This window comes from Lactuca virosa, chromosome 2, assembly GCF_052849685.1.
Source record: "Lactuca virosa cultivar CGN04683 chromosome 2, Lactuca_virosa_CGN04683_v6, whole genome shotgun sequence".
NCBI classification, from domain to species: Eukaryota; Viridiplantae; Streptophyta; class Magnoliopsida; order Asterales; family Asteraceae; genus Lactuca; species Lactuca virosa.
The window spans coordinates 110,561,607-110,574,727 of record NC_136427.1 but is presented as its reverse complement, the minus strand read 5'-3'; the positions used below and the strand labels follow the sequence as shown (position 1 = coordinate 110,574,727).

At 36.4% G+C, this 13,121-nt stretch overlaps 1 long non-coding RNA gene across 1 annotated transcript; it reads left to right on the top strand.

Annotated features, from left to right (window-relative positions):
* Positions 1-1,855: 1,855 nt before the first annotated feature.
* LOC145156471 (uncharacterized) lies at positions 1,856-2,563 on the top strand. Its single transcript, XR_013736730.1, has 3 exons — positions 1,856-1,990; positions 2,082-2,291; positions 2,483-2,563. It is a non-coding gene; the product is annotated as an uncharacterized LOC145156471 (long non-coding RNA).
* The last annotated feature ends 10,558 nt before the right edge of the window (positions 2,564-13,121 follow it).

The following is a 13,121-nucleotide window of genomic DNA, read 5'->3' as shown; positions in this document are numbered from 1 at the left end:
GCCTTATAAAGTAAAAAAAAAAAGATTAGATATCTTAAAATATCTTTTTTCTATGTATTATTATATATATATTAATGTTGTGAATAATAGTAACAGTAAATATGCATCTTATTTGTCACTTTTGGTCCCTGTACTTGCATTCGTTAGGGTTGGCGGAATTGATCTTTAGATATTTTCATTTTCTACCCTGATCTGTTCCTATGGGTTGAATTTTACCCGACCACAGTTACTGTTTATGGGTTACCACATCAGTTACGATGTCGGTAGTGGACCTTGCGACGTGTCCCCCACCCACGATGGACCGACTCAAACTTCCAATACCATTGCTCCAGCTACCCATCTTCTTCCTTTTACCGTTTCATCCCAATCTTCTTCTCTCCACCGCCTTTTCACCTAATATCGATGTCTCCACTGCTAACTTCCCACATATGGTCATTTTTTTTCGCTTTCCCCTCTTTCATGCTTTCCAGATATTTCTCCTTTCTCATCCTTAATATTGATCTCCACCTCTCTGTATCGTCGCCCCTATCATCGGTCGGACCTGCTTAAGTGAGGAAATGGTGGCTTTTTCTCTTTTGTTTCTTATGCATCCTCTACTTTCGATTCTTCACAACTTCTGACGCTATTTGGAATTTGCGTTTTCCCTCTTCAATTGAAGCTTCAAACGTGTCTGAGGCCTCGACCGCTCACTTTATCCTCTCTCAAATCGAATCTCCTACCTCCACCGCCGATGGTCGGTGTTGTTATTCACCATCGATGGTGGCGATGCAGCCAAGGGAGAGAAACCCTCTCCAATTCTCTCATGCATCGATAAGCAGACAGGAAAAAAAAGAGAAACATTCGTTGGCGCTGCTGGCCACTGTGGTGCTCCGACGGGCTTGCTAACAATGGTGATCCTTCCTAACCAGCCATTTTGTTTCTTATTTTCTGTTGGGTGTTTGATTTTCGTTTGATTTTGTTCTCTTCCTGTTTTACGTCTTTACGTCTCACCCATATCCGTCTTCTTTCACTTTTGTAGGATAACCCAATCGATTGTTCATATTCAACATCGATCTCATCCTTCTCTCACTTAAATACCAAACCGATGAACTCAGCTGGGCCAGGAAGCTGATCTCAGGGTCTTTCGCTTATTTTTTACAGTCGACAACTGCATCAGGTTATATGAAGCATACAAGATGCACGCTGTTATTGCAATCGATTGTTGTTGCTGCAACTGATGGTCATCGAACCCAACTGCCATCAACTAATTTGGTTCAAGGGGAGACAGAAGGTGAGGGAAGACAGGAAAGAGTGTAAGAGCAGTTTGATTCCATCATTTGTTTCTGAATTTCACGATTTTTAGTGTTTTCTAAACTTATTGATTCTGTTCTTTGTGCTTTTTAAGTTTTGAACACCAGTTGCTCGAAAAAACTCCTCAACGAAAAATCTGGTCAAGAGTGTGTTTGTACTTGGAAAACTATATCATCGATCTCTTCTTCCTAGATTAAACTTATATTTCTTACAACATGGTAAATACATTGGCACTTTTGTAGCATAACCCAATTATGTTTTTACTTCATTAGGCAAACACTCGGACATATGGTAGGGGTTCATTTTGATATCAGGTTGTTCAAGACCAATGGCTGACAGAATTTTAGAGGTTAGTTCGATGACCATTAGTGTCTCGATCCCTCTAATCCCTAGATTTGTAATCATGATAACTTACATCTCGATTATGTGAATCATACTACCAACTCTGTAGGACTGTAACTACAAGATTGATATGCATTTGAACTTTTCAACACAAGTTTGATTTACTACAAGTTTTGTAGCTGATTCGTTTCAATTGCATTACTTTTACTTCTTTCTAGGCACACTCCATCGTTATGGATTCAACTTCACCCAGTCAAGTATACTTATAGTTGTTGTTGATTTCATATTTCACAGATTTTTTGTTTGTTTCGTTTCGTTGCAGGTTTAATGAAGATTTCAACACTTCAAACTTCTGTTTGTAAGTTTTTTTTGAATATTCTTTTGCGCTTGTTATTTATTATTGTTCTATAGTTATAAATTTTGTTCTCTAATAGCAAATTACCTTTCAGTAAACCCAGACAACAAAGCTTACTTCAAATCAAGATTTAGAGTGGTATCAGCCACTTGGTCAGGTGTGTGGAATCTGTCGTACAGGAGACTAGAGGAAGGGAAACAATAGCCAGTACTCTGTAGGAGATTATGTGGGTTCGATTTCATTTCCAGGAAGAGGAATGAACAAAAACCCATTCATTAAAATCAAGAAGCACAAGGATTTGGAGGTAATTCCAATTCCAGTATAATTACAATCGTTGTCCTTGGTTGAATTTTCGTGTATGTTAGGCTTTTCATAAACTTAGTTTTTTTTGTTAGATTTGTTGGCAACTTTCAGTGCCAGCCTTCTTGCAATCAACACCTTTGATTTATTTGACCATTTGATTTTGTTTACTCTAACATTAACATCTCTTGGCAGCCTCACTATCAGCCTTCTTCCAGTCTTCTGTTACAGGTTTGAAGTGTAGTTCTGGTCAAACAAATGCCTTGGAAAGAAGGGGCAATGTGATTTTTTAAATTTCTGTCCACATTTATATTACTAAAGAAAAGAATTACAGAAAGTAAACATGGTCAAACATTTTGTTTACCATTCCAGTTTCAATGGAATTTTTGTTTCTATAAAATTATATTCATCTTATTTTAATGTTTTATTTTATTTTTATGATGTTGGTAAAAAGATGAGTTCGTTTTCAATGTGAATCCCAATGAGATTCAGTGATCGGTCAGCAGGTGTTCTTCTACAAATACTGTTAAAGCTTCCATAGACAAGTATGATCCTTTTTTCTTTGTTTCTTTATATATTTTGGTAAAAAAATGGAAATATTATTGCTAAATTTGTGAAAGAATAAATGTAGTTGCATAAATTGAAAAAAAAAGTGAAATGGTGTTTTGTTGAATAGAGGTATCAACTTGGATCCATTAACCAAGTGGTAAAAGGTAATAATCATTCATCAAATTTGTTTGTAAAGATATGTAATGTTTCCCTAATTGCCCCTTGAACAATGACAACAGGTTGGGTTGGTTCTATATGATCATGAAGTGCCTTATTTCATTTTTTGGTCTCTGATAGGACGTCATTTGAAAACCTAGAAAGGAAAGGCAGGAATAGGTATGGAAACTTTCTGTTCTCTGTTTCTTACTTTCATATAATTGTTTATTATAGCATGATACTTTCATTCTCTTATCACAACATTGTACTTTGAAAAATCTACAAAATTATAGAATGTTATTCAAATACTAAACAATTTTCTCTACTATAATTGGGTATTAAAAAAAGAATGAAAGTATCATGCTTTTCTTACAATGAACTAATCTTACAATACAAGACTATATTGATAGTGTTCTTTATGATTATACACAACACCTGACTGGAAACCTTTGTGAATGCATACAGTGATAAAAGGAGCAAACTCCTAATAAGTTAAGCGTGTAAAACATTTGAGAACAAATTGATGTCAAAATGACATTATCTGATAAAATTGTTGCTAGCAAAATCTGTTAGGTTGTAAAAAATTTTAAAATCTTGCTGTCAAGTTGTACGAATTTTTACTGTTGTCCGTATGAAATATGTTATATTGATGGTTCTATGTTGTTTGCAGATGGATGCAATCGACGTTGACTATCAGTATGACCGAAATTATATTGAAGGTGCAAAGAGTGGTAGAAGATCATTTGTAAAGCAGCAAAGTAAAATAAAATTGACTCAAGCAACATACTTTACTGTAGCTACCAATTAGAACAATATACTATACTTCCAAACAAAAGCGACACCTTCCGACCCCCGCAACGCGGGGGTCACCTTTCTAGTTTTTATTGATTTTCTAGGTTTTAGGGTTTCCAAACCTTTATGCATTATCTATTGATTTGTTGTATATATATATATATATATATAACTAATTAAAACATTTTTTTTCAAAAAATCATTAGTAACATTCATTTGATTAAAACCATATGATCTCGGAGTTAACTTTACAAATCCGTGGAGACGAATATCTTTTATGTGTGTGTACAGTCCCGTCGATCTCTTCTCACGTACAACCTGCAAAATGTTTTAATCCACAACTATAAGCATAAAGATTAATGAGTTCCCCAATATATCATATATTTCATCATACATATAATGCATCCACACAAGATCTCAGCTCTAGCAACGAGCAACCAAATCTCCTATCCACATACATATATCATGAGTAACGGGCCCAACCCTAGGGAGTGTACGGGCCCAACCCTGACTTCATTGCCAGGGGATGAACCCTCATCTTACATACAATTGTTGTGATCCAACCACAATCTTTCTTATCAGTGTTGTGATCCAACCACAGTATGATCCAACCACAATCTTTCATATCAATGATATAATCCAATCACAGTCTTTCATATAAATGTTGTGATCCAACCACAATTTTTTATATTAGTTCAGAAAGTCATATGTAGTCGGGGATCAGATAGACAATTAAACAGATAAGCCCCCCCCCCCCCCAAGAGAAAACAATCAGACAAGAACATCGCAATCGGGTATTAGACAAAGATTTCTCAGGCTATCCAACTTAAACAACATAGAACCCAAGCCATCACTAGCACATAATCATGTAACATAAACACATATCAAATACTAGTATGTCCGTACCCTTAGCAACTAGCCTTCCCTAGTTCCCTGCCACTGACCATTTCTCAATTAATTCCTTCGCTGGTCAGTCATACATAATCCGGATAACCGTTCTGCCCTAGTTACCCTAACCAAACATAACTCCTAATAGCACCATAAAATCAACATGCAAGACCCTACCAGTATAGCATACCAAGACACCAAGTTTCCTAAATTGCACATGCGTAACAAGGAGTTCTCCTAGCTACTAGGATAATTATACTCTAACAATACCTCTATCCTACCATGCAAAGGATATACAATGGGATACGTGGCATAGTGAGAAACTCACCTGAACTGAAGAACCGGAGAAGCACAACAACACTCTTACACCTTGCACCGCTCAATCCCGCGAACCAACTAACACCAAAAGAGATAAATCCTTAATCAACAATCCAAATCCTCTAAGTTTGACCCAAAGTTAAAGTGGTCAAAAGTCAACAGTCAACGGTCAAACAGGTCAACTATCGCTACGACGTGGTGACCTCTTGGCCACATCGTAGGTATGTCCAGACAAAACCATCGACATGCAGGAAACCACCACGTCGTGGCAAGCTCTTGTTCATGTCGTGGTTTCTGATCATAAGCCAAAATCTTCATTAAACACTTAATACTTTCAGACTAAAGCTCAACTTTTCAGATCTAATCCTTTTCAATGACTTAACGGATAAAGTTTCCAACTTTATCCATTAGGACCACACCCCAAAGCAAGATCTACAACCCTAAGCCCAAAATGGCAAAAAAATCTTCCTAAAAACATGCATCACTTCAAGAAAAAGAACAAGTTCCAAAATTTACTAATCCAACAAGATAATGAGATGATAAAATAAGCTCAAGAGGTGTTGGAGTTCACTCAACTCAAAAGCACAAGCTCCCAAGGATCAAAAGGGAAATATATGATCAAAATACAAGATCTAGCAAACTAAAGGTCAAGATGGAAGCTTTTTACTCACAGTGGTCCAAAAAATGAAGTCCCTTTGCTAGATCTACACTTGAGCTATTCACCAAAACACTTTGTAAGAACTTGGTCTTCAAGTTCCACACCAAAATATGAGAAATGAGCCTTCAAATGGCCAAGAACATCAATAACACTCAAAGGGGCCAGGATTTTCGAAATAGAGAAGTTGGAGGATAAAAAAGATGCCCTAACTTGAAGTTAAGATGCTTAAATATGGAGAAAATTCCTAGAAAAATATGGGCTTGGGCTGCAGCGGTATCCAAGTCGTGGAGCCCACCAGAGATACACGTTCTTTATCTTGCATGCCACATCGTAACACTCCTTGAGTTATGTTATGGTATATAGCTTTCCTTAAAAACCATGCATTTGACTCCTTTATACCATCCATTGATCTATTATGGGAAACAGGTGTTACAATTCTCCCCCACTTAAATTATATTTCGTCCTCGAAATCAGTGCTTACCAATATTTCATTACACACCCTCCGAACCCCTTGTGGTTTCTTCCAAGTATACTTCCTTCCATATGCGAAAGCCACTCCGAATGACACAACCTGTAATCACCAACAGAAGGATTCCCGAAACAAAGTGCATAACCAACCTGAGCGAAATATTCCAAAATGTCGAATTCATGACCGCAAAAATCCTGGGACATTGCTAAAAGCAGACATTGCCTTTCAGTCCCAAAAGCCAATTCAATCCTTAGTGATAAACATGCGACTCAGTGAGGAGACAACACTAACGCCTCACAACTAAATCACATCGAGAAGAACTAACTTCCTTAACCATAATTTGAGGACTCTGAAACCATGTGTGACTTCCAGACAGACATAACCACCCGAACCTCAACCATGCTGACCAAGACTCGCAGATCTGATCCGACAATGATACGACAACCCGAACATTGCATCTAACCAACCTTGAGAGAAGCTAACACTTACCCTAATCTCGAAGGCTCTGAGGTTATGCTTAGGTTTAAACCTAATATGTAACGTCCCAAAAATATGATCCAAAAATTTCATTTTTAATTTAAGTAAAACAGTATTCCAAACATAATCCATACATCCCAAGTAAAAACAAGTGTATAAAATATCATAAAAATCAGAGTGAAATCTCAAATGCGAAATCCATGTGGTGTGTGCGATGCAGTCAACCCGAGCTCTTCCCTTTGGAACCGGAAGCACCTGAAACATAAACTGAAAACCGTAAGCACAAACCTTAGGTGAGTTCCCCAAACTACCCCATACCATACATAATAAATCATATACTGGGCCCCCGCCCTCCATCGGGCCCCGCCCGGTATCGAGTCCCACTCGGCTTCGGGCCTCGCCCGACTTCGAGCCCCGCTCGGTATATAGATATGTTATTCTTAGGCCCCGCCTGACATCGGGCCCCACCTACTCACTATTACAAAAATACCCTTTAATGACACGTATTGCATGTCGTAAAATCCTAATGATAACACACAAATTCATGTCAAGGAAGGCCCTATCATAAAGGAAGACGACACACTTTCGCGTGTCGTAAACTTACAACGTGCATTTACGAGGCACATTTACGACACACATTGAGTGTCAAGGAAGGCCCTGTCATAAAGGAAGACGACACACATTTGTGTGTCGTATCCTTACGAAGTACATTTACAACACGCAATGCGTATCGTTAAAGCCCCTATCATAAATGAAGATGACACACATTTGGATGTTATAAAAGTCAGCAACCATTTACGATATGCATTTACAACGTGTCTTTACGATACTCCTTTACGCATAATACAAAAATATGGAAACAAGTATATACCAAAAAAAATCTATTTCATCCAATATCATGTCAAACAAGTTATCAAAAAATTGTAATACATTGATATTAAGGTTATTAGGTACATTGTTATTAAGGGGTTTTCCCTAACTATATAACATGATACTACATTGCTATTAAGGGACACCTTGTTTCACATATCATGTAAAAAATCCTTGGTGTCATTGGTTTGCCACCTGGTACACCAGGTAAATATGTTGAACTTGGTGTCATGAGCGGCTGTCCACCAGGCGTGGATGGCAAGTAAGGGCTTGAAGCATTAGCTGAAACAAAAAAATATTAATCTCACAATCAACAACCTTTATAACTACATGCCATGAAGTAATAATAATGATATTCAATAAATTAATTGATGGAGAAAACAAAAAACATACCATAATTAGAACTGTTTCTAGAGCCCTGAGTGCAACAATCTTGACAAAAACTGGAATGTGGTTTTTAAGGAAATAAATTATTTGAGATTGATTTTCAAGAAATGAAATTGCATTATTGTGATTCCTTTTCTTGTTCATAGGCTGTGCTTCACCACCATGATCACGCCCATGGTTTGAATCAAGATCAATGGAAGCATTGCTTTTGACATCTTCAGCTAGATTCATTGTCATCCCTGCTCAACACCAATTATTTAGTTTATAATTTTATATCATAAAAATATTTTCATAATATTAAGAAAGAAAAATAAAAGTTAAAAAAGCATACCAATCCCCCATGGATATCAGATCATTTTTATGAGACCATAAAGTTTTATCCTAAGTTCGGGTAATTCACATCTTTTGTGATACTCTGTCACAAGTTGGATAATATGAACAGTGTGTGGTAAGAGTTGACTGAAAAAAAAAACAAATGATTAGAAATTATATATATTGTTAGAGTTTACCACACATCCAAAATGATTAAAAAATATATAGAAGAAGAAGAATGCATTTGTGCTTCCTTTACACTATCACATAAAATTTCAAGAGTATATAAATGTAGAATAGGAAGTTGAGTGCAAATATATTCTTGTTGCATTGCAGTGAGAGTTGGGTACATGGTTTGTGGTAAGGAGCCATCTACATTCAATACTCTTCCAACTATCATTAATAATGGCTTAATGGGAACCTTAACCTATGATTAAAAAAAAGTGAACTTTTTAAATGATGTTACATAAGCGCCATTATAACAAACATATAAAAAAGTTATAATACCTGAACAGGGTAAGAAGTTGTAAGCATTGAGGAGCAGCAAAGCATGAGTGTAGATATATTAGTGATAGAGAGTCGTTATGTTGACTTGTAGATATATTAGTGATATATTAGTGAGGCCTCCAAGAGGGGCAGGAGAGTCTTTTCCTGGAGGGACTAATGCTCGCATAGTTTCACTTGTTTTAGTTTCTGCATTTAAACATGTATTATACCATGTAAGTAACTACTGTTAACATAATTACAAAAAGTTACCAAAATGAAAGTATTGTTTTTTTTTGGAATTCAAGTGATCTAACTATGAATTGAATAACCTATACATTTTATATAAGTGTTTTGTAGTTCCAAATCAGTACCTTACTTCAAGATGTTTTGTTTTGGGTTAACCAAAACTTCTTCTACTCAAACAGATCCTACAAAATGGAATTTAGGTTCTCAAAATTCAGACAAAACATATAAGAATGAAAAGAAAAAGAGAATAAAGAGTGAGAAAATAATAAAAGAAACATTTACCACTTTAGTTGCATTGTAGTAGATAACCCTGCCTTGACCTACTTTCATTACTGAAAGTGCATTATTTTAGTCTTAGCAAAACACTTCAAGCATAGATTAAAATAATCAAAGACATCAAATGAATAAATTAGATAAAATTGGATAAATTTTTAACCTTGAGCATCGTTCATCCTTCAAGAGAATAAATTAGATAAAATTGTGCAGCTCACTGCAGCAACTAAGGCCTGTTGTAGTGCATCTTCATCAATCACTCTGTTACAAAAAACAATTCAAAGATATAAAAACTAAATAGCATAATAGCGAAGTGCATCTTCATTAATCACTCGTTGATAATTCATTATTTATAAAACCTAGAGTTCACTTCCTTTTGAAAAAAAAATCAAGGGGTACATGTTTACGTTGATAGAAAGAAGAGAGACGAATCAAAAAATTTGACCTTGATGTCATCTTTAGTGAAATCTATAAAAATTCCAACTTAGATGTGAAATTGACGAACCAAAATGGCTGGACAAAGCGGTCACTAGTACCAAACCATAGATTACGTTGACAGAAAGAAGAGAGACGAAACAAAATGGGAAGTAACAGAAAAACTAATACATTAATTTGATCAGACTTTACCTTGGTTCATAGATTAGGGCTTTTTGTAAAGAGAATGAAAGAGGAAAATAAGGAATCGATGCTGTGGGAAACAGATAAATTGAGTAGATTAGAGATACCCATAAAGAGAAGCTATCGAATACGTGAAATTAAAAGCCACTGGTATACATAACTTCGGAGATGGCGTGCCTACTGTTGCCTTGATCGACGTCAACGACTGGGAAGGGAAAGTAACGATGGTCGAAGTGTGAGAGAAGAAGTAGGCGGCAATCAATGTCGGGAGGGGGAAGGAAGGAGCGTCGATAATTAGGGCAAGAGGGAAACTAAAGTGGAGGAGAAAAAAAGAAGGCTGGTTTTTTTAATTTTTTGGGATTTTATTCCCCCTAGCTACTAAAGGATAGAATGAAAATTCTATTAAAATTTATAAAGCGACATCCTTAGACGGCACACATTTTATTATAGGTGCCCTCTGTGTTTTTATTTTTTTGTTTAGACACTAATTTTAGGGCACGCAAAAATGTGAGTCCTAAATCCTTTAAATTTTGGGAGAGACGACATTCTTTTTTGGACACACACATTTGTGTATCATAAATCATTGTGTGTCATTGTTCGCCTGTCAATTAAGGCCTATATTCTAGTAGTGACTATTCACATACAATATATCTCACATAATCATGCTAACACATATAATGATCATAAAACGATAGCATACGAAACAGTCATCGGACCTCGCCCAACATCGAGCCCCGCCTGGTATACATAGCAACATATAATACATGCAAGGGTCATACAAACTCCTAGCATTCTAACAAAAACAATAAGGGCCAGCATTGGTGCCTTAGACCCACTAACCCAGTGAGGAAACTCACCTCTGTATCTAAACGATGGCTGAATAGGTCCCGACTCTGAATATCAGCTCTACCCACCGTCTAATCAGTAACGAATCCTTAGATACAACTCAAAATACCTCAACACACCCTTTTAGGTCAAACTTGGTCAAAGACAAAGGTCAAAAGTCCATGTTGACCCAACACGCCGTGTTGCCCCTTGGCCACGCCGTGTTTCTCCATTATCCTCATAATCGGGAAAAACCCTAGCCAACACGCCGTGTTGACTTGCAAACATGTCGTGTTGAATTGCAAACACGCCTTGTTTTCCCGAGTTCTAATAGCTTAATACATTAAGGTCTTTTATTCGACTCCAAGAGCTCCCAAGCTCAGATCTAAACCAAAATGGGATTTAGAAGGGTAAAGTTTCCAACTCTACCCATAGGGACTACCAAAAAGGGTCCAAAACCCAACCATAAGGCTTGATATAGCAAATGCTTAACCAGTAAGCACTTAGTCCATGAAGACATAACCCCAAAACATAACTCTCACTTCCTTGAGATGAAAACCACGTAAAGTTGCCAACTTTACGTTTATGCATGCCTAAATGAAGCTCTTAAGCTTAAAAAGTGTGACAACCCGAAAATTCTATTTTGTACAACATGTCAATTCAATAGAAGCCAAAACAGTTTCTGAAAACTTTCAAGCTTTTTGGAATAAGTTTGAGTATTTTAGGATTAACACTTTAGGAGATATCAGGAGAGAGGATGCCCTAGGGTTTATTGTGCAACAATAAAGTCCCGACACTTCAAAAGATTAGAGTTTACGGCCTAAACAAGGAGTTTACGACCGTAAACCCTAAAGGAGAGGGGTATATAAGTGCCACTTAGCCATTTTTACCATTTTTCCAACTTTCAAGAACAAAAACTCAAAACTCTCTCAAGTAATATCCAAAGTTTTCTTCAAGATCTTCATCTAGTAAGTGTTTCTAGCCCTTTTAAGTTAGTATATCACTTAATCTAGTGATTTAACACACTTCTATCCATTAGATCTTTCCAAAAGGTTGAATCTTCAAGTTTCACCAAGAACACCAAGAACACACACTAGTGTTCTTGGACTTTTGGCTCATTTCAAGCTTCTATATTGTAAGTACTTCTATCCTAGAGTATGTTAAGGCTTGATACACTTCTTTACATCAAGAAAACACAAGGAAACACCAAGATCAAAGGTGTTTACGGTCCAAGAACATCTTGGACCGTAAACCCTAAATAAGGGGCCAAAGTGGCCCTAGTCCCTTCCTAAGCCTTGGTAACTATCATGGATCCCTTCATTGATATGTTAAGGACTTGAAAACATCAAAATACCATCATCCATAGGGTTTACGACAGTAAACCCAAAGAGAAATGGTCTTAGGGCTGTAAACTCCATTTAGGAGTGAAATGGTGCCCTAACTTCTTCCATAGGCTTATACTTCAAGTGGAAACACTTCTAAGGACTTATAAATCTTCAAATCAACAAATGGTTAAAGGAGTATGAGTTTACGGCCGTAAAATCATGGGTTTACGACCGTAAACTCAAGGAGTTGAGGTCAAGAAAGCGTAAACTCCAATAAGGGGTTCCTTTGAACCCTAAACCCAATAGCTTTGTCCTACAACACTTAGATGCAATCCTTGGGACTTATAGCACCTATATAAGGTGTTTTACATGTCTTAGGATGTCTTAACTTTGTTAATTAGTTGTTTAAAGACTAATTGTATACATATATGTGGATTTATAAGTTAACTAGGATCATTGTGTGTGTACAAGTCTTCACTTGATACCTAGCAATCCTATATCTTCAGTTCATCCAAACCACTCACTACAGGTGAGTTCATACCCCTTAATTAACCTTTTAAATGTTTTTAAATGCTTTTATGGGGGGGGGGGGGAATACAAGTTGAACAATTATAGTTATTACAGCAATCACATGTGATTAATAACTACCAACAAGTGGTTTTCTTACTTTCCAAACTGTTTTACTTGTCAAATACTTTTGTTAAACTCTTTTAACTTATATTATGTGTATCTATATAAATATAGTTATATAAGTAGGGTTGAAAGGACTTAGGACTGCTAGCCTACCTTACTTCCTGTTCCTTGTTTGGTTGTGGACTTAGGGTATCAAGGTTAGTTGTCCGAAGGTCGTTTGAATCCTAGTTATATATTATGTATATGTATATAGATATAAAAGGTTGTTTCTTTCATTCAGTTCCATGCCCTTGGGTAGCAAGGGTATACAAATATGTTCATACATTGCTAGTAAACTACTATAGGAGTAGTTTAGGAAGATACTAATACTATTACTAGAACAATGAAACATACAATGAGTCAGTTCCTACATGAGTCAATAGATACTATAATGAGAAACAAACATAATACTATGATGAGAAACCACATATGATACTATGATGAAAAACAAACAATAGACACTATAACGAGAAACAAACATACAGGCTAGACAGAGAAAGAACACACAATACA